The sequence below is a fragment of the Pteropus medius genome, unplaced genomic scaffold, assembly GCF_902729225.1.
Source record: "Pteropus medius unplaced genomic scaffold, Ma_sr-lr_union100, whole genome shotgun sequence".
NCBI classification, from domain to species: Eukaryota; Metazoa; Chordata; class Mammalia; order Chiroptera; family Pteropodidae; genus Pteropus; species Pteropus medius.
Window position 1 is genome coordinate 39,892,634 of NW_024349800.1, and position 22,829 is coordinate 39,915,462.

The window sequence follows — 22,829 nt, forward strand, 5'->3', positions numbered from 1 at the left end:
ATGCAGGTAAGTGGCAGAACAGGAAATTTGACTCAGCTCTATTAGAGTCCAACATTTCACTGATTAACCATTAGATAATGGCATTTTCCCTCCAAGCACCATTGCTTTAGGGACTTCATATAGATACTAATTTTATAACATATGAAAAATAAAGTGACGTTTTAAATCCTTTTCCCCCATCAGTCTAAAACAGTTCTACTCAGAGTGCCTCATGAAACTGATTGTTTCCCAGTTCATGCTGAGATAAGGAGTTTCAGCCAGATGGGAATTAACTGCGTTACTTAATGCTCTGTTTTGTACAGCTAACATTTTTCATAAGTAGATTTCCTCTATGAAGGAAACATTGTGTTGATTCACATTGTAGTATAAGCTCTTTGTCTCATTGCCATGGACTGGGGACAATGTTTAAGGACACGCCTGGATCCTGGTTCATACTTTGAGTTGTCCTGAATCATGTGCTCTGTCCTAGTTTTACTGAACTGGAATCTGAAGATGTTCCATGTATGCATGAAGGTTTTTTTTTTTTTTGGTATATATATATATAGTTATTTATTTTTTATTTTTTAACTTTTTAAAAATTAAGTTTATTGGGGTAACATTGGTTAATACAATTATATAATTTTACAATTATACAATTTAATATATAATTTAATACAATTATATAATTTTCAGGTATACATTGTCATTTGACATCTGTATATTCGATTGTGTGTTTACCACCCAAAGTCCAGTTTCCTTCACCTATCATATATTTGATCTTTACCCACTTCACCCTCCCCCGACCCCCTATACCACATCTATGAAGTTTTGAAATGTACCGGTATAGAGAATATTTTCAAGTGTACTTTTGTATAAACATTGAACAACATTTACCAAAAGAAATTTTATATATATATATATTATATATATATTATATATATATATTTTATATATATATATGTTTTTTGATATCGCACTTTTGTATACAGTCTTTGAAGATGTTCAACAAAAAAATCACACACAAATGATGCTTTTAAAAAATAGAATTTTATATACACAAATTTTTTTGATTCTCAGAATGATCCTTTGTTATCAATTTTTAAATAGATATGAAATAATTTTGTCAGCAAGATTAAGAATTTTTCCCAAACTAGCAAATGGTACAGTTAGAACTTATTCTCAGCAATCCTGGGCCCATCTCTCCAATTATCTACTTTCCAATTGTTTTTTTCTGTTTTCTCTCATTAGGAGTGGGAGAGACCACAGTAGACATCCAATATGAGCGTGTTTAGGAGGAGATTATAGCGTTTACTTCACAATGTGTCCCGTGAAATATTTATATAATTTTTATTATAAAATTTTTAAATGTATACAGTCATGTATTTAATTTGTTAGGCAATCAGCATGTCATATTTAAAATTTTAAAGTCTACTAGTGGTTACCAGAGGATAGGGAGGAGGGGGGAGGTAGGAGGTAAGTGGGGAAAAAAAAATTAAATCTCTTCTTCCATAAAAAAATTAATTAACTTTAAAAAAGTAAAACATCTCAATAATTTTTAATCCTGATTGCGTGTTGAAATGATAATAACTTAGATATATTGGGTAAATAAAAGATATTATCAAAACTAAAATAAATAAATAAAAATTTTTAAATCTAACCTTTACTCAGGGGACAGAGAAAAATATGAGTTTAATTACATTGCAAATAAACATCTTGCAACATACAAACAGTCCAAAGCACATTACATCAAAATGCTCTAATAAAAAATAATTAAAGCAAGGAAATAAACCTTCACAAGTACTAACATGTGCCCAAGAGCCAATAAAAAGGATGTAAATGAGATTTCCCAGAGAGAAATGTGCTGACTTGGGCATTTGTAGGTCATTTTCCTGGATGGTGAAGTCTATAAAGAAGGTAAAATTTGAATGTGAAATTGGTTTAGGAATCATTATTGAAAGCTATTTGGTGGTATCTCCTCCCGTGTATTTTTTTTTTTAAAATTTTTAAATTTTATGTCATCTGTTTCTTATTCTGTGTATTTAATAAAAACAAACACCTGTATGTCAAAGGATATCATTTATTATTTGGTAATGCAGTTCCGCATACAGAAGGCAGTTATGGGACATTAAATGGCAATTTCATTTTAATTATTCATCACAAATACTCACGTTGAAATCAGAGAGCATGTGGGAAAGAATCAAAAGCCCAAACTGTTATATATGTTACCAAAACAAGAAAATCCTGACATTATGCTGTAGAGATTATACATATTTTTGAGAGCACAGTTGACAAACTGAATCTTGCAGGTACATTTGAGGGTAAATCTAATTGAGTTAAAGCTGCCATTCCCCACTAACAATAAACATTGTGGAGTTTGGACACAACAGTGACAGAAATGTAATGAATGCAGAGGATATAGCACAGATGAATGAATTGTCTTAATTACCCCATGCAAAATGATAGTCATGTGTTGTGGTTACTCTTTTCTATAAGTCACAGGTGATATAGAACACACAGCGAGGCTCGAATAAGTTCTTGGATGGTTGGTGGCAGAGTTGGATTGGCCAGGTTGTTTTTCTTGGGTATTATTCTTATTGTCAGTGAGGTTCTGGGGCTTGAGAAGTAGCAGGATCGAGAAATTCAGTAGTGTGCAAAAGCTTGCATTTTTCCCTCTTTGGTATACTGATAATGACAACAGAAGGTAAGTGTTTCAGATAGGAGGCATCCTATACGCCTGTGGAGTTGATTGATGGCCTTAAAAGCCAAAATAATGGAAATGACTTGGTATTTATTCTGTTCCATGAAATTTGTGAGATTTACTTAAATTATTATTAATTTTTCATACAAAGTCTTTGAAATAGGTATTGTTTTAGAGATAAGGATGAAATATTGCCTGTAGTACACCTGTAAATAGAAGAACTGAGGTTTGAGCTATAGGCAGAATTGTTGATCTCTAAGTCCAGTGAGGTAATATTACTTCACTTTTTTCTCTCTTCTCCATAAGGATATGCTACTGGCAAAGTACTATATATTGAGTCACTTTTTAGATATTTTACTCTGTCTCCTTTGACTTCCCCAATGGATTTAGGAATGATTAGCTAAAATTAAGGTACAGACTATAGGCGTAGAAGGAAACAAAGCACAAAGAAGGGAATAAAACTCATTCATGCAGAGACTGAACTGAAAGCCTTTTCATGGTTCTTAATCTGTTCCTCCCTTGTGTCTCATTTAGCAGTTTTCGAATGCTGGTACCCTGTGACTTCTCCTTTTAACTCCCACTCATCCATTCCCATTGGATCTATTTCTGGACCCTTAAGAAATCAGTTAATCTGGTCAATTATTTTCCACACCATTTATAAAAATAAAATAGTGACTTTAATTTCCTTTCAGGGTAATTAGGAAAAATGAATTAGAAATTAAGAACAAAACGTATTTCCTATGAGAAGGATTTTGGGGGGGAAATAGAACAGAACTCTTAAATTTTCTGCAAAAATAGTATCTACATGGTGCAAATAATTTATAATTGTTGCTGCCTCAGAGTTTCGTTTTGAGGCTTATAGGCATATTATTCACATAACCCGAATCCCCTGGTAGAGATATATTTCTTAATCCTTTTTATCAGACAAGATGGAGCCTATAAAATTGACACAGGTAATCTTTTCCGTTCAGGTATGTCATCAACTAGTAAATGTAAAGACTTCTGTCCCCAGTCTGTCTGCCATTCAATATGCAACTAGTTGCCTTATCTACCAATCACAACTACATAATTTGATATTCTAAGAATACAGTTTATATTATTATCCATTTTATGTTATTGTCATGAACTAGTTTTCTCTCTCAAATATATAAATATTTTATATATCTCAAGATATATGTTTATGCATATATCTTATATATTATATAATTATAACATAAAATTTTTATGTAATTATAATATATAATTAATATATTTATATATCTTCATAATGTGCAAGAAACCAGCCATCTTATCTTGTAGTAAAACAGGAAGACACTCAGCCTTACTCTTTATAAAATAAAAGACTCATATGCAGGACTTGGCCTACCAAGATGCATATTTACAAAATGTAAAAGGAAAACAGGCCAATTTGACATTCATCAATTTCAGTAAAAATATGTCAGGTCCAAATACCATAATTTTGCAATAATAACAGTAAACAAAATTGAGTTAGTATGAGAATAATTCTTAAGTAATCTTTTCTGCTATAAACATGATCTCAAAGAACTATCTCAGACTTAAAATACCAAATACTCTGCTTTGCTTTTTTGGGGTCAACTAAACCAATTAGAAACTTGCAATAAAAAAATCCATATGTATCTTTAAAAAAAAAAACCAAAACGTAAAAGATGCAAGGTCTCAACAGAGGTGTTTTAGCCAAAAAAAAAAACACACATACATGTGTGTGTGTGCACGTGCGTGTATGTGTGTATATGTATGTGTGTATTTGAAAAACAAAAATAAAAACTACTTTAAGTGTTAAATTATATTTTGTTCAGTCTTCTTATAGTATGTAAAATGTTCATTTAGAATACTGAAAATATTTTGAATCTGGGATTCAGGGAACTAGAAAGCTCTATGATAGTTATGACAGATAAATGGTTTCTTTCTTATTGTAGCAGTGGAGAATGGAGATATTGCACATGCAACATAAGCTAGAACTTATGCTGGACAACAAAATAATTCTCAAGAAATTTCAAAGGATCAGAACCATGAAGAGTATATTCTGTAATCATAGCAGTGTTAAATTAGACTGAGTAAAATAAGATGACTAGAGAGTCTCAAATATTTGTAAATTAGACAGTACACTTGTAAATAATCTCTGGGTTGAAAAGAAATTACAAGGGAATTTAGAAAATATTTTAACCTAAATGATAATGAAAATAACACCATGGCAAATTTTGCACGATGCAGAGCAGAGCTTAGAGGAAAATATATATCTTTAAATGCATATATTAGGAAACAGTTTTACATTTAATGATCTAAGCTTCCACCTTAAGAAATAAAAAAGGGCACAATAAAGCCAAGTAAGTAGATAAAGGTATTAATACAAATTACAATAGAAATTAATGGTAGAGAAAATGTAAATGAAAAATAAAACCAACAAAGTAAAATTTAGTTGTTAAAAGGATTATTAAAATTGACAAAGTTCTAGCTAGATTGATCAAGAAAAAGAGAAAACTGAATTGTCAGCACCAGGAAAGTGTCATTCATATATTGATGTACATCATTAAATTGCATTCACTGTGGTGAGGAGGCATATGTAACTGCCATTGGGGACTCTACTTGATGTAGCGTTTCTCGAATCAAGTTTGGCAGCACAGATTAAGTGCTTTAAAAATGTTCATACCCTTTGAAGCAGAAATGCGGCTTTTAGGATTGTATAGTGAAGAAAACATTAGATATGGGGTCTAAGATTGATGTGTGAAGTTGGTCATTACATCAACATTTACATTGGGCAAAAAGATACACACCTAATATTCCCATAATAAGTGATTAGTTAAGCTTTGGTACATTTATGAGATGAAATGTCATGTGGCTGTTACAAACCGTATTTTTAGTACCTGTCAAATGACAGAATGTTCATTTTATATAGTTTAACTTAAAATTGGAATATAAAACTCTATATGCAGTATTCAAATTTTTTATAAAGAGTGGTGTATGTATCCTCTGGAAGTTATATTATTTATTTCTTTATTTTGTCATAAGTAAAACATGAATATAATTTAAAAAGAAGATGTATGTGCTTCATGGAAGGAATAGAGGTCTGATATAGTGAGGGAGAGAGTGGGTATATTTAGGAGCTCTAAATACCCACCCTTAAGACACAGAGAGGGACTGAACAGTTAAAGATGGAATGACAGGATAAGGTCCTTAAGAAGTAGAAGGTAGGGGTGTCAGGAAGTGAGAGCTTGGTGAGAAAAGAATCATGACTATTTGAGAAACTGAATTTTACTCTCAGATTGTATTTTTTGTTACCTTCTGTAATATGTCTTAGGACTGGCATAATTCCCACAAATTGGGTAGTTAAAACAACAGCCATTTATTCTCTCACAATTCAGAAGGCTAAAAGTCCAAAATCTAGGTCTGGGTAAGATTAGTTCCTTCTGGAGGCACTGAGATAGAATATCTTCCATGCCGCTCTCCTAGCTTCTGCTGGTTGCTAGCAAGCCTTGGCATTCTCTAGTTTGTAGCTGCATTACTCTAATCTCTGCCTCCATCAACACATGGCCTTGTTCTCTGTGTGTCTTTCTGTGTCTTCTCCTCTTTTTACTGGAATAGCAGTCATTGGATTTAGGACCCATACTAATCCAGTATCGCTTCATCTTAATTAAACTAATTACATCTGCAGAACTCCTAAATCCAAATAAAGTCACATTCTGAGACACCAAATGGACATGAATTATAGAGGGACACTGTTCAATCCACTACACCTTCTCCCTCCCTTTTCCTTTTTTATTTTGCTCAATTTGGAATGGAGGGAGGGAGTCGAGATGAAGATTTAACCATTTACAGTGAGCAATTCATAGGTACTCTGTGAAGAATCCTTGGAAGAGTAATAAGCCAGTTCTAGCTTCCTCAGCAAATAGTAGAAGGTATGTGGAAATATGCTATTGAGTGTTGGGTGCAAATCAACTTAGCAATAGTTATGCTTGAAATGTCTGTTTATATTAGGCATAAAAGTTATTTTAACTAGATTTTTCTCTTAGAACACGAAGTTGGCCTTACAATTTTTGGTTAGTGACAATGTATGTTGTATCTGTGAGGGACATGGTTTTAAATCTAAGAAAATATTTTTCCACATTAGGCATAGTTTCTAGTTCTCGATTTTTACCTAAGCAACTCTATCTTAAACACAGACTTTAGAAATGAGACAGAACATATAGTCCAGTGTAAACATTTGTTGGGTAACAATGTTAAATCTACGTGTGGCATTTGTAAGAACCAATTTTATAATTGTCCATGTGATGAGTTTGTTTTGCTATCTAACATATTCTTTTACATGTAGATGTTTTGTGGCTAATAAAGTTAGCTAATTATACAGTGCTACTAAGACTGCATAGCTCTAAATCTACTTAGCAGTTATTTGCCGAAAATGTTTTTAATTCTCTTTGATGAGATTTTCAAATATAACTTTTCCCCCTAACATTGTTGCATAATTTCTCATTAGAAATGCTAATCTGAAAACTTAATAACTAGACAGCTTTCTGGTGTTATAAATGGCAGCTACTTTAGGTATTGAGACATTACAAATCCAGCCTTAGCATTACTTTATTCTTTAGACAATTACTAAGAGTTGAGAGCTCAACACTCAGATGCTTGTTGCTAGCAAGCCTTGGCATTCCCGTGAGGGGCATCAGATAGCTTTCTTGCTATTGACAATGCAGATAGTAAACTCATGATGCCTGTTTTTAAGTGTTAGTGAATTATTTCCCAGAAAAATAATGTGATCACTATCAGCAGGAAATTTTAGTATTTTCATTTTTCTTAAAGAAAAACATTTGTGGGCAGAATAGGATACAATCACAATAATATTTTCTACTATTTAAGAAATAGAAAAAAATGATTAAATGTATCACAATTTATTTCAATTATAAAGTCAAATTAGAAGGAGGAGAAGTCAAAAGTGTCATTTAAATTCGATGCTGTAAATCAATCTACTTTACAGAAAACCTTTGATCAGATGTGTTGGCTTATTTTCCAGATTCAGACTAGATTGCTCACATTCTTTTGTCCTTCCTATGAATTAAAGGCAGGAATAGGAAAATGTCCAAAAGACAAGCAGTAGTTGGGAGAAAATCTAAGAATCTAGTTAAGACTGTACCAATACAGAATTTAATGTCAGTTCCTGGGGTTTCAGAGACGATTGAAAAAAGAATGTGTAAAGAAATATTTTGCATCTTTCACTAAATCTCTGTTAAATATATTGTACGTTGATAGCTTAGTTTCTCTTATATAGGGATTCATATGACATACTCCTTTTAGAACTTAGTAACATAGAGATGTTTTCTAGTTTAAAAGAACTAATATGTACTTTTTAATCTAAAAATGAAAACCATGAAGCTCACTATGTTAACTATTTAGTAACCACATGGAGTTAAACATATCCCTTGAAACTCCCCTAGCCCTCCTCATTTTATATTTATATATTTTTTCACTGTATAAGTCATACACATAATCATAAATATGAGAAGTATAATAAAAAATACAGCCATTTCTATTTGCTGTCATTACTCCTGTGTACTTTTATTTTGTTCTATAATACATGTTTTAGGTAGAAAACTTGTAATTTATAGAAAATGGGGTTAATTTAGTCATAACATTTTATAACTTGATATTTTACTTAAAAGTTACTATTACTACACACACCAACTTGAGTGAATCCTAAAAGAAGTATGCTGAGAAAAATCTCTAAGGTTACATACTATATGATTCCATGTATATAGTACTCTTGAAATGACATAAATATAGAAATGGAGAATGGATGAGTGGTTGCCAGGGATTGAGAGTGGAAGGAGGTGGATGTGGTTATAAAAGGGCAATAACAGCAGGGATCTGTGTGGTGATGGAACTGTTCTGTGTCTTGACTATATAAATTTCAATATTGTGGGTAATATATAGGGCTACAGTTTTGTAGACGGTACCACTGGTAGAAGTTAGGTAAAGAGTATGTGGGATCTCTCTATAACATTTAGTAAAACTGCATATAGATCTACAATTGTCTCAAAAAAAGTTTCATTAAAAAATTCTGTGATCATCTCTTGATGTTAGCAGTTATATGTCAATATTTCAATGACTGCATAATATTCCACAGCTACTTGAAAACAGTTTGGCAATTTCTTATAAAGTTAAACCTATAATGACCATAAAACCAGCAATTCTATTCCTCAGTATTATCCCAACTGAAATGAATACTTCACACAAAACATTCTATACACAGATGTTTAGAGATACTTTATGAACACTTGCATCGAACTGGAAAGAATCCAAATTTCCTTCAGCTGGTGAATGGGTAAATAAACTACAGTACATCTACATGGTAAATAGTTGTTCATCAATTTAAGGAAATGAAATATTGATACATGTAACAACATAGATCAGTCTTAAATGCATTAATTAAAAGAAGCCAGACTCAAATACTTATGTAATGTATTATTCCATTTATGTGACATTATGAAATTAAAAAAAAGCTTTTGTATCAGATTACTGATTAAACATGACTTGAAGCTGAGGTTTGGGAAGAGGCTGGGGGAGAGGTGGAGATTGTCTATATAGGGACATGAAAGAATTTTTTGGGGTGATGAAACATAACATCTTAAATGTAGTGTTACCCACCCACACATTTGTTTAAACTTGAAGAACTGTACAGCAAAAAGGGTGAATTTTACTGAATGGTAAGTTGCATGGATAGAATATATAATTTACCTTAAAAGCATAATGTTCCTTTAAAACTCCATGCAATAGGCAAAAAGCATGTGAATGATTAAAATACCAGGAATAATAAATCAAACTACTTTATGAATTCTGGGGTAGATTTTTCATATTTAAAACATTAGGGAAAAAATAGACCGATAACTTCACAATATCTTAATTTTTCTTATATTTTAAAGAAAATTCTAGGAATAAATGATTTTACTGATGAATATTAACTATGGCTAAATTAACTTGATATGCCTGGGGAATCTCTGGCTATCTTGACTAAATATAAATAGACCTACTGGGTCACTAGATTATTTAATTAGCTTACTCTAATTTTATTTCCCAGCTACTCCTCATGATTCTTAACATAATACTTGAGGAGACATTATTAAAACTTCTTGATTTTTATAGTCTCCTCTTAATTCAGTTATAAGCACTTAACCAGCTCCGTCCTGATCTATATGAACTGCACATAGCAAGCCATTTTTTACTTTGTGAGTTAAAATCTCAGTGCTTGCTACGTTAGTGTTTCATTTATATGGAGTAATTTTGTTTCAGATCCTTTTGATGACAGAGGAATGGATGCTAAATTATCTTAATATTAGTAAGTCTTCCATCACATTAATAAAGCTCTACATTTGCGAAGATGGAAAAAAATACTACAAAATGGGGTATGAGGAAAATAAGAGTGAATTATATTGTGTTTACAAGTCCAAGATATTGCTGAAAGCTGGCATTTCTTTATATTTGTAATGAATATATTTATATTGAACACTACATTTAAAAACTAGAAACTTTTATTTGTATTATATTTGACAGTAGTCATTTTAAAAATATTGACATTTAAAAAATAAAAAATAAAATATTGAAGTTTAGCAATTGTTACTACTACTTCTAACTGAATAGCTAATCAATAAATATAATAAAAACCAAGAAAGTTCTACTCCTTGGCTGTGTAAACACAAACACACTGTTACTGAAAGACATTATAGCAGGAAAAATTCTAAATCACTATTATATGAGCAAGGCATTAACATGTGGCAAAAACAAAGGTTCATTGTCAACTTTGTATTATTGTTTAACAAATGACATCATATGTAAGAGCTCAAAAAAAGTCTTTCCTAACTAAAAATAAATCTTAGTTTAAAAAAAAAGAAAAAGAGAAAGAAAAAACATCTGGCCCAACATTCAGTATTATACTTCACAATAAGAATGATATGATTATGTCACCGTGTGGTATATGATCCAATTATCAGTAATTTAAAATATTCGCTAATGGAAAAATGGTTATTAAACATTTACCTAAGTCCCTTGATGTTGAAAAACTGCTATAATGAACTTTTCAAATATTATTTCAAGTAATGAAGAAGAGGTATCCATAGGCTATCTTTGAAATATGAAGACAATAATAAACAGGTCAAGAGATAACATTATTTGTGATTTGCTCCTGATAGGATAATTCTGTGTTTTAAGAAGTAGTCTCAGGAAAAGAAGGGAAGGGAGGGGAACATGTGGGTTGGGAAATTTATGATCTGAGGATATTTAGCATGTAACTTACATCAATATCTTATATCAAATATATTACCATGAATGATAGATATATAATTTACAAATAAATAGAATCCAATTTAGATAAGAAATGTCAAAGATAGGCTAGGTCTTTTCTTGAAGGGTTGGATCAGAGGTGAAAAATTGAATGGGAATAAACATTTTCTCATCCCATCTATGAGAATTCAAACTCTTATTCTTTGGAATCCAGTGTGGTGCTGGGGGTGTTGAGAGAAACCGGACTGGAGCCAACTGCCACTGCCAGGGTGAAGTGCTTTTATTGGCACTATGCTGACAATATAATAACAATCAGACAGGAAGAAGGAAATTTCTTTCTTCCTCCTCTTACTTTCCAGTCTCTTCTTGCTGATGCTAAATATTGGCAGAACTTATTAAGATGGTTAATTGACGAAAAAAAATGTAATTTACAGAGCCCCAACCAGTTGGTATGCTGATATATATTTAACAAGTAGATTCTGGGAGGAAAGAGAAAGCCCAAATTTGTAGAACTTGCCTATATTTATGGTGTAAATACTGTGGACAAGAAAGGGGTTCTATGGAAAGTAAACTCACGGGTGATCTGATCATAAATGCCTAACTGGGAAGGTCACGGTGGGTAGCCATGCCCCAAGCATATAACTTTTTTAGCAAAAGATTTATCTTTGCCTTAAGTAAGCCCTGCCCGTGCATCTAGGTTAACACACATTCGAAATAAGCCATAACCACCATCAGGAGAGCACATAATCATGTTAAGTATCCTATAATACAATCCCCATCTTGCTTTTTCCCACCTTTATGTAGTCTTTTAGTTTCTTCCTTAATTTCAAATGCATAAAAGAAGCTGCAAAACTGTTATTCTCTGGAGCATTTGAGATCTTGTTCCCCTGAATATGTCATCAGTTTGGCTCAAATAAACTCATAAAAATTCTTTACAGGTTTCGACATTTCTTACTCTCACAATACTTTCATTATAGTTAAATTCAAGGTATTAACATGATACAACAATATAAAGAAATTATTTAGATAAAATACAGATACAATTGATGTAAATGACCGCAAAGTAGATAACAGTAAAATGTAGTAAATTAATTAAGAATTGATGTTTTGAGTATTCATTTCCTTTATATTTAGTATAATTTATTTAGTATTAAGTTTATACAATTTAATTTTAGATAATGACTAACAATGAGCTTTTAAAATTTCTCATAATTTAACAACTGACTCTTGTGTGCTGATATGTGTTGGCTGTAAAATACCACTTGGTCCCAGCCCAGTAGCACAAAATAGAGACAATAGCTTAAAAACAGATGCAGCTTACCCTTTTACTTATTCAGCTTAGGTACTCATTTGAACAACTTATGCTCTAACAAGAGTCAACTATCCTTTATACAAACAAATGTGCACTCATCCTCGCTCCCAATAGGGTAGATGCAAACATCAATAGTCTCTGTACCTCTGAGCAACAATAATACCCCTCTTATTTAGTCACAGTTCTAACTGAATATAAGAGAAGCTAAAGAATAAAATGTAGCATTAATTCCCAACAATCTTTATATAAAATAATAAGAGAAAAGAGGAGTAAAAAGAGAATTAATGTATACACATATAAATGTATGTAACAAGCAAAAGAGATGATAATCATGGCTGCTATGGTTCATTTTCCTGTAAATGGCTATGAAGTTGTAATTGATATTTATACCTCTCTTATTTCACTGGGCAGTTTTTTCCCCCCATCAAGTAAGAGTCTTACATTATTGTGATTCTTTACCTAGTGATTAACTGAAGATTTGGAATCCCCAGTGACCTCCCCGCCACATTGACTTTCCATTAACTTTTATCATTTGATGAAAGTAATAAGCATCTCAGAGAATCCCCATCATCATTGTATAGCAAAAATCCATTTTATCTTTGATAATCAGGAACAATTTTCTCTTTTATCCTATTCTTCTTCACCTGTTAAGCCCCAAATGGCCAGGTGACAGTCTCAACTTTGAAATCAATATAGACATTGTATGTCTCTCGATAAAAGCCTTTCTCCTCTGATAATTAAGATCTCAAACTAGTCGCACCCAAAATTTCTTGGTCAGGAAAATATATTTCTGAATGGATTATTAGGTATAATAACAAGTAGAGTCAATTTCATTTCTTCTTGATTCCTGTATCTGTGTATTATAGTATGAAAGAAACCACTATATATAAGTTGGTGATTTAATATGTAATGTATATTCTGTAAAATAGCACTCCAATATTTCATGGTGTTTATTTCACAACTAGAAATAACTGAGTCTCTAATAGGCTTTTTTTTTTCTTTTTTTTACTGTTTTCTCAGGGTAATGACTCCATGGGCATGACTGTTGTTGCCCCTGTTTTACAGATCAATGAGTTTCTCAGTACTGAGAAACATCATGTGGAATATACAGAGAGTAGTCATTCCATAAGTTAACAGATGATAACAGTGGACAGGGAAAGCAAATCTGCATCTAAATGCATGGCTATTCCATTGGCCCGGTGAACAGAAAGCTAACAGGAAGAAGAAAAGTCCCTTCTTCCCTCTTCCTGGCTTCCAATGTTCCTCTAGTTCTTGCTTTTGGCAGAAAACCAGTTTACAAAGGAAAACTGTAATTTGCAGGGTCCAATCCTAGCTACAGCACAATACTGACTATAGAAGAATGGATTTGCATTTGATAATCTAGCTTAATGTTCCACTGAAACATTCCATCTCTTAGTGACTCAGCTTTTATATACCCTCTTTGTGTATAAAACACCCATTCATTTATCAAATAGTTACTGAGGACCTACTAGATGTTAGATGTGCTAGGTACTAAGGATAAATTGGGGACCAAAAATAGATGTCTGGGCTCTTCTGGAGCTTACATTATCTTCCTAGATATTGCCCAAATAGTCACCTTGGTTATGTATAATTGCAAACCGAAAGGAACATAGATATATAAAAAATATTACAAGGAAACTTGAAGTGATTAAAGAAAGACTTCCCTGGGGAAATGTTACTTACTGAGAGCTAAAGGATTTGCAAGACTTAACTTGATAAAGTAGTAGGGAGACTGCTGGGGAAGCACCATTGCGGATTGAAGGCATGACCTTTGTGAAGGCCTTATGATGGGAATGGGTATAGTATAATCATGAAGAACTAACAGGGTTGAGTGTCTGGCTGCATAGGGGAAAAGACGAGAAATGAAGCTTGCCAGGAAGACAGGTTAAGACCCAGATTCTTAAAGGATTTTGGTTCATATGCAAAGCAGAAAAAAGTTACCAAAGTATTTTAAGGGAGATATTTCAGTTTTGACAATTTAAAAATAAATGTTCTATATTTTGTGGGGCTCTGAGTTGATAAATAGAAATCAGTTAATATATTAAGTGCATAAGGAATTGTTATAGAAGAAATATTCATTTAATGGAATATTTTTGACAAATACTCAGAGCTTGGTACATCAAAAGTTTGGGATAACTGACGTTCCCCAACCAAGAGTTATCATCCTGCCCAGTAACTAGCATTTTTTTCACTGTTAACTTGTAGAAGAAAAAAATATATGCTAACATGTATTTTTCTGTTTAAAAAATTAGGATGGGAGTTTCCACCTTTTGTAATTGCTATGCCTCTCTCCATTAAGTTGGTAACTCTCAAGTGTCTTGTTCCAATATCCCATGTCTCTCAGGAAACTATTCCTGTGTCCTTTTGTCCTCTTTTATTCATAATCACATTTTGAAAATCTAAATAATATTATTATTTAATGAAGAACCACATAAAGTAGAAAAAGCTCACTATTACTGAGGAGTCCCTTTCCCATCCCCACTCTCTCAAAAAATAATTATCAGCTTTTAACACACTGAAGCTTGGAACAACAACTCACAAATAGAATTTGCTATATGAAACCAGGTCAAAATATTTTAATAAATGCTAATGATCATGGATAAATGCTTCACTACTCACATATAGAACAGAGAGAACTATAAATATCATTTTAAATAAAGCAAGATGAGACAGCTTTTAATATTAAGGAATTGGGAACATATGGTCTGCTCGCAAAATCTGTAAATATCCCACTTGGGTCTAGAGAAAGAAATGAAAAATAGAAGAGGCTAAAAGGTAAACTTCTCTCTGAACCCTCATATCTTTGTGTGTGTTTTTCTTTCTTTCTGTTGGAATTATAATATTGAAAGTTGTTTACAGTGACATAAGAATGAGAATTACATCAAACAGTTAAATATTTAAATAATAGTGAAAGTTTTCTCTAAAGTTACACCTTTTTACCAAACAGCCCTCTTCACTCCATACCAACCCAGGAAAGAGTCCTGGGGAGGAAGGTGAAAATGCTGAGTGTAGAGAAAATGTTCCTTATATTTAGACTACTTTGGAAGATTGGTTGGATTAATGGATTTAATTTTCACCCTTTCTTTATGTACTGTATTGGCTGTGTGGCTTCATAATTTCTCTTACTTTAAGATGCAAAATATTTACCATGACTCTTGACCTTTGGGTTGGACCAAGTGGCTCACTTTGAACAATAGGATAAAGTAGAAATGATAGTGTGCCAATTTCTAGTCCAGGCCTTAAGAAAGCTTGCTGGTTTATACTCTTTTTCTTGCACTTCTGCCATTGCTACAAGAACTGTTGGTTCTCTTTGAAACTGTTGGTTCATGGAGGATGAGAGACTCCAGGAGCAGAGCCTTCCCAGTTTAGCCCATCTAGATGAGCTTATCTGCAGAGGAACAAGTTAAATAGGTGTTTATTGAGTGTTAAGTTGTTTGTTGTGCTGCAGTTTTGTGGCAAAAGCTAACTAACACAAATTTAACGATAGATTTATGTTTGAAGTAATTCCACTGCGATATAAAGTGAAAGAATAGAAAATAAGAAAATAAGATTTAAAATAATCTACTTCAAAGAAGATAATACTAGAGTCCTTTCAGAATTCAGACACTTCAGAGGAAGGAGATTCCAAAAGTTCTTTGGGTAACTCTTATTCTTTGTAAGTTCTTCCTTCTAAAGGTGAATCTAATCTATGATATTTCAGTTTATGATATTTTCTTGCCATCAAGGAATGTTAAATAAAATTGATTAAAGCCCTTATTTTAGAAATTATTTTTAACTTGTAAGGATATCACTTTAAATTAATGCAATAAATTTATTCTACTTTCCAGTTCTATAATATATTCTTTTATTATTTTGTTCTCCCCACCAATTCCTATAGTTGTTTAATGTTCTTTTTTGCTGTATTTTAGATTTCCTTTTAAATTCTGTCAGGAAAGGTTTATAAAAGAACCTAACAAATATATAAAATAAGTGGAATATAGTCAAATTTAAACATATGTTGGATCTGGGTAATGTATTTTCTGGGGAATTTGACCTCTGGTTTGACTAAGGAGCCTGGGAAATTGACAAAACTAGGAATAAGTAGGATGACAACTGAATGCTAATTCAAAAAGAGCTCCCAGAGATTCATTTAGCTTAAGTCTTTATTCTCGAAGCTCCCTAGAAGTGAACCTGCCATCTTAGATCATGAGGATGAAAACCACATGCTTTGTTCGACAGAGCAGGAAGGAACCTCACTTCTTCATGGTTTTACTAGACTAGAGTGTTTCACTGACTTTGAAAATGCCTATTTTCTGAGGTTTTTTTTGTTGTCGTTAGAAAAAATTAGTAACTAGCATGTTGTCATATGTAGACAAACTAATATTTGAAACTAATGTAACTAATGTACTTAGTTATTATAGTAACTAATGTAACCGATATACCTATAATTAACATTGCATCCCTAATTTCCTTCACAAACAACAATAAAAAACAAAAATTTCTTTCTATAGTGCTTGTAAGAAGATTCAAGGAAATTAGGAAGGTTATCTTTATTTCCTAGAACTATTTTAGAGCCATTTTTCAAAGAGAGGTTTCCCCAAACTCAGATAATCCTGTGACCTAATAAGTTGTGCAATAGCTAGAGAAATTTTATAAATTTAGAACACTTGATTTGCTGTGAGAAATGGACCTCTCATTGTGCTAGTTCATTCCCTCCTATGGCTCTCTCACACTCCTCTGAAAGATGAAGAAATGAGCACACATATCTTCTTTCTTCTTTCTGTCTTCCGAATTTTATTTGTTGTATACTTATTTTTAATTCCTGCTGTCCTCCTTGTGTCTTTCTTGTAATATGCCTCAAACTCTGTCTCTTAATGTATCTGCATTAATCTTTATCTATTGATGCCATCCTAAGGAAATGAAAGTATTGTCCCTACTCTATCTTTTCCTTTCCCTTCTTCTGAAATAATTTTTATTATATTATTACTGAATTCATGATATTTATCTTCTGTGACCCATTATTTTACAGTTTCTAAAGCCAAATTTCAGATTTAGGTGAATTCAGTGTAATACTTAGTCCTGTATATCGTTGCTTTTTTTTCTCTTTATTTCTTAGTTGATTCTGTCATTAACCTGTTGTTATTGTTGTTGTGTTGTTGTTTTGTTTGTACTTTTAAGGAAGGTTTCTGTGTGGTACATTCTACTAAAATTTTTGACCCCACTTGTATCTCCAAATTATTTTTCAAACCATTTTGTTTCGTAGGAAGAACAATTTGAGATCCAGATTCGATCTACTATCTTAAACAATTTCTTCTACTTATGTATTTCTTTGGTTATATCGAAAAAGGCAGGCAAGCTTATTTTATGTTCTTACTACTGTAATGTTTCAGAAAAGGCCTCAGAATCTGTTAAAACTGTCAAACATTATATTTAAATATCATTAATATAATTGATAGCTATATTTTTGTGACCAGTTAGAGAATAATAAATATTTTTAAAAATAGATTAATCTTTTCAGATATTCACATATAAATTATCTGGTAGTCTCACTAAATTAGCATTCTGCACAAAAGTATATTCAATTTTTCTTATGGTTGATGTAAGATTGTTAACTTTCATTATTAGATTCCTTCCAATTAAACTTTTCTCTTTCATTTTTAATGGTTTAGAAATTTTGGGTTTCAAATTCTTATTTAAGCATTCAAAGATATATACTAATTAAAAGATTTAAACAACAAATTAACCATCTTGCCATTTCTGTAGCATAACTCTAGCAAAGGAATGATAGTTCTCAATTAAGATAAGAATTAGTTTGCTTTTCTTGGTATTCATCAAAATTACCATCTACATATCAGGTAGCTAGACTATATGTATTCAATTCTATTTTCAGTTCTATAGAGTTCCCTATCACAGGAATTTATCCAGCATAGGTAAAAGAAAGAAACAGTTTACATTATTTAAACATGGCTTAAATCAATAAAACTATTAAGACAATTTCAATGAATCAAAATTTTGTCTTGTTGTGTAATCATGGTCATATTGCTTAATCTCTCTAAACCTCAGTGTTACAGATTTGTAAAAATGGGGATAAAAGAATAACTGTCTCACTGGATGGTTGTATTAAATAAAACAATGTAAATAAAGAGTTCATCACAATGTCTAGCACAAGGCACTCAAGAAATGATATTTAATATTGTTTTGTTCTTATTAATACTTTTATTTTTAAAATATCGCTATTTGGAATTTGAGATTTCTAGAAAATAAAGAGATAATTCAGGCTTTTATTTTAATTTATTGTCCTTCATCTATAATTTATTAGACAACTACTCAAGGAGTCTCTGTAGAAGATATAAAAAATAACTATATTAATTCTGGGTCAAGTGTACAACTTTTTTTTTAATTAAGTTTATTGGAGTAACATTGTTTAATACAATCATATGGTTTTCAGGTGTACATTATCATTTGACATCTGTATATTCTATTGTGTGTTTACCACCCAAAGTCCAGTTTCTTTCAGCTGCCATATATTTGATTCCCTTTGCCCTGTCTACCTCCCCGCTCCTCCCCCACTCCACTAATAACCACTACTCCATAGCCCTCTAGTAACCACTAGTCTATAGTCCATGTCCATGAGTCTCTGATTGTTTGTCCTGCTAATTCGTTGCTTTTAGATTTATATCCCACATATAAATGATATCATGTGATTTTCAGCTTTTTCTGTCTGACTTATTTCGCTTAGCATAAAAAGTGTACAACTTTTTAGTTAATTCGATCAATATGGGTGGCCAAACCAGATAACCAAATCTCTTTAATGGACATTTGTTTAAATCAAGTGCCAATAAGTAATTTTTGGATTATGATGGTGTGCATAGAGTAGAAAAGGGTAAGTCTATTTCTGTAGATTGCACATGATTCTGTGTAGGCTGATTAATTCTTAATTTCATCCTACAATTGAAATTGTTATATTTGGTCAGGTGGAAAAAGATTCTGGTTATTTTTCTAACGTGACTGGCAAGTTCTAGACTTGCACCAATTTTTTAGCAATGTAGAAATGATAACAATGTATGTATATGCCTTTTTTTTTTTTTAAACAAACTACTGTGTTGACTGATCTGTGTAATAGTTGTATACACAGGATGTCACATTTCTGGAGGCTATTACTTCTACCACCTTAACCAGTAATGCTTGGCAGGTTATAAGGCATGCAAGAACTAGCAAATTCTATCCACTAGAAATGTTTTATCTCTACATACAGGTTGAGGAGCTGTATGTCATTTCCCTTCTTTAGGGTCTTGTTGATAAATGATATTTCTGAGAAGGGCAGCCCCCTTCCCAGATTTTTTTGTCATCGAGGCAGGACTTTTGAGAGTGACAGGGAAACAGGATTTTTTTTTTCTCTTATTTGAAAAGTAGTGGTTAATTTCAGAATTCTTGACAGCTGCTTGAGTGTGCTCCAAAACAGGCAGACCCTGCTGATCATGGGTAATTGAGGTTTATTTTTCTGCAAAATTCACTTTTTCCAAGCAACTCGCTTAGAAGCACTTAATTTTTATATTGACCATTTTTGACTGAACGCTTTCACCAAGGTGACAGATCTTTGGTAGTTATTATTTGTGCAAAGAAATTTGTCGATGTCAGAATTTTCTAGAATGTTGACCTAGGAGAGATGGAGTTATAATAGGTAAGGTTCCCATTGCCATTGAAGTGTGGCAAAACTTTTCCTGAGAATGATAATCTATACCATTATTTGTATTCCAACAAGCCGTTTATATTTCCCAGATGTCTCATTCTTTTTCTTAAGAAATATTCTCATCTTTCCTTCCTTTCATTCAGTGTTTCATCCTAATTTTTTTCTTATTACTCTTTTAGATTTTTCTTCTGACTTGCTTGGCTGAATTAATTTTCTCTGATTTGAGAGTTTTGGTATTCTCAAAGCAGGGTCATGTTTTTCTCCTTTTATTCTTTTTCTTCTTTCCTCTCTGCCTCTTGTTTCTACATTCTCTATTGTTCTTTGTGCAATGCAATTTCAATAATCCCATAAAATCATATATGTATACATAGATACATGCATACATGTATACATCTATGTATACAAAGCTCTTATATATAATTATCTAATTTCCTCAATGCAGTTATTATTACGTAGTTTTAGTTTGGAAAAGTTGCTCAAATAAACATTTTAAACTGCTACACTAAAATATTTACATTTTTTTCTTTTTTATCATTTTTTTTTTAACAATATGCCTTACCTTTTAGCCAGTTCTTCTCTGATATAAATATTAAAATTTAGTTCACATAGTCCTTGAAGAGAATTTAGTCTAAACTTATAGAGATCATAAAACTGAGATCAAAGGGTTAGATATCTTCTCCAAGATCACATAACTATAGTTGTATAATTAGCACTGGAGCTGATACCTAGTTCAATTGAATGTGCTTTCTGTTACACTGTGCTGCTTTTGGTAAATGTTTAATAAATATATTTATATTTAACAATTAATTTCTGAATTACTTTCAAATTTTTAAAAACAGCCATTATTCAAAATAATTATCTTTAGCAAAGTCCAATGGAATAAATGCTCGATTTAGGAAATTTGGGGAACTTTTACCTTCACAATAATCAATAGCTGATTAGTGTTCATTATTTTTCATAAAAATACTGTATTGGGACTCATCTGTGATAACTGTCTGCATGTGCTTTCTGGATGAGGGGAAGACTCAATAAGGGAGCAATGGCTTATACCAGCACTTCTGTCTGGGACACGGCAGCCCCTCCAGCCCCCATGCTGAGGCCAGATAATTCAGTTCCTCCTCCTGTGTTCCTGGCATCTTTCGAGCGGCTGCCCCAGTGCTGGAGCTTGTAGCATTCTGCTCCCAGTTCTCAAGAGGGGTGTATGCTGTCTTTGGATTCTATGACCAGATGTCAGGGAACACTTTGACCTCATTCTGTGGGGCCCTGCACATGTCTTTTGTCATGCCCAGCTTCCTCACTGATGCAGATGTACAGTTTGTCATCCAGGTATGTCCAGCCATGAAGGGTGCTATTCTGAGTCTTCTGGGTCACTATGAGTAGGAGAAGTTTGTGTACCTCTATGACACAGAAAGAGGATTTTCCATCCTCCAAGCAATTATGGAAACAGCAGTGTAAAACAACTGGCAAGTGACTGCAAGGTCTTTGGGAAACATAAAGGCTGTCTGAGAATTCAGGGGTATCATTGGAGTAATGGACACGGTGGCAGGAAAAGCAATACTTGATTGACTACAAAGTCAAAAGGATTAACACAATTTTGGAACAGGTTTTGATTCTGGAGAAACATTCAAGAGCTTATCATTACATGCTTGTTAACCCAGATTTTACTAATATTTTGCTAGAAAGAGTCATGCCTGGGGGAGCCAAAATTATGAGATTCCAGACTGTCAACAACGAAAATCCTATGATTCAGCAGTGCATACAGGACTCCGTGAGGCTGAATGAAAGGGAATTCCCTGAAGCCAAGAACACACCACTGAAGTATACATTTGCATTGACGCATGACACATGACTGGTCAAAGCAGAAGCTTTCCGTATCTGAGGAGGCAGTGAGTGGATGAGTGGATGTATCCTTGAGAGGCAATGCTGGAGACTGCTTAGCAAATCCAGCTGTGCCTTGAAGTCAAGGAATTGATATCCAGAGAGCTCTAAAAATGGTGCAAGTACAAGGAATGACTGGAAACATCCACTTTGACACTTATGGACGTAAGACAAATTAATTATACCATTGATGTATATGAAATGAATCACTAGTTCTTGAAAAGCTTGCTACTGGAGTGAGTATGAAAGGTTCATGCCTTTCTCAGATCAGCAGATCAGCAACAATAGTGAATACTCAGAGAGCCGGACCACAGTGGTGACTTCCATTCTGGAATCACTATATGTAATGGATGAGAAGAACCATGAGCAACTGGAAGGAAATGAGTGATATAAGGCTGTTGTGTAGTCAGCCTATGAAATAGCCAAATGTGTAAGGATCAAATACAGATTGTCCATCGTCAACGATGGGAATCTTAGTGCAAGTAATCCAAAGACTAAAATATGGAATGGCATAGTTGGGCAACTTTTCTATAGGAGGGCTGATATAGCTGTTGCTCCACTCACTATAATGCTTGTCATAGATTTCTCAAAGTCATTTATGAGCCTGGGCATCTCCATCATGATAAAGAAGCCTCAGAAATCAGAACCAGGAGTATTCTCATTTCTGGATCCCTTGGCTGATGAAATCTGGATCTGCATCATTTTTGCTTACATTGGGATCAGTGTAGTTCTTTTCCTAGTTAACAGATTCAGCCCTTAGGTACAGCAGTGGGAAGGCAACAGTGAAGGACCTCATGATCTGCAAAGCCTTCCTGATCCTCCAAATGAATTGAAACATTTAACAGTCTGGTTTTTCTTGGGTGCCTTTTATGCAGCAAAGATGTGATATTTTCCAAAGGTTTGTTTCCATGTCATACCCAGTGCCTCTTTGCATTTTATGGCCATGATCCATTCATGTACATCTGGTGTCTGTCTGTCTGTCTATCTGT

At 32.9% G+C, this 22,829-nt stretch overlaps 1 pseudogene; it reads left to right on the forward strand.

Annotated features, from left to right (window-relative positions):
* On the forward strand, positions 1 to 22,600 carry LOC120621533 (glutamate receptor 3-like; annotated as a pseudogene).
* Positions 22,601 to 22,829: the final 229 nt, after the last annotated feature.